At 38.1% G+C, this 873-nt stretch overlaps 1 protein-coding gene across 1 annotated transcript in view; it reads left to right on the forward strand.

The window, feature by feature from the left end:
* zfp36l1a (zinc finger protein 36, C3H type-like 1a) overlaps window positions 1–837 on the forward strand; it is a gene marked incomplete in the record, with an annotated part of 3,188 nt that extends 2,351 nt beyond the window's left edge. Inside the window, 1 exon segment of the mRNA XM_024277988.2 lies at window positions 1–837.
* Window positions 838–873: the final 36 nt, after the last annotated feature.

An 873-nucleotide genomic window follows, 5' to 3' on the forward strand; every position in this document is an offset into this window, starting at 1 on the left:
GCACAAGTGGCCTTGGAAAGGGGGGTGCATTGCACCAGACCCCCCCCACCACCATCTCCTTCCCCAAAGTGATCCCGAGCTAGCTAGTTGGTGCTCACTAATGTAGCTCTACGGCAGACGTTTTTACAGACTGAGCTGAGAAATAAATTATAAATAAAGAAAACAACAAAAAAATAACAAACCCTGAAAATATATGAATAGTTTTTAAAAAAGAAATAAAAGTTAAAAAGTGCCTGGGGCGGTTTTCTGCATGTTTAGGGTGAATGGACTACTGCTTTTTTTTTTTCTTCAATTGCCCCTCCTCTTCCTTTTAAAGCCCTTATGTAATTGAACTGGCTGAGTACAAGAAGGACTTTAAACTGGAGGTTGCCCCCTCCCTCCCTCCACACCCCCCCATGTTGCTGGTCACTGGCTTTTTCTGTCTTATTTGGGAAGGAAGTCTTCATCAACCCTAAACATTCAACCTTCTCCACATTCGCCTTCGATCCGGGAAGTTCAGCATTCCCATGATCCAAAAGTCTCGACAAGATCGGATCTCCAAGCTATTTTACTTTACCCCCCCTCCCTCCTCCCCTCGCTCAGAGGAGCTCTCTGTATTCATTACATCCCTTTTGCTTTCATTATTTTCTAATTATTTTTTATTAAGGTTATTATTTGAAAAAAAACTTTCCAGACAGAAGGTTTGTGTGTCACTGCTTATTTAACTTATCAGAACATATTTATTGGTGATCATATGCATTTTTTTTGTTAATTTTTGTTTTTTGTATTTATCTGGATAATGAACAATAGAATATATTTTCTTTTATGTTAAATTATGATCTTCCATATTAATCTAAAGATTGTGAAGACGGTTTTTGTCAGCTTTCTTTTTTT

Source organism: Oryzias melastigma, linkage group LG22 (genome assembly GCF_002922805.2).
Source record: "Oryzias melastigma strain HK-1 linkage group LG22, ASM292280v2, whole genome shotgun sequence".
NCBI classification, from domain to species: Eukaryota; Metazoa; Chordata; class Actinopteri; order Beloniformes; family Adrianichthyidae; genus Oryzias; species Oryzias melastigma.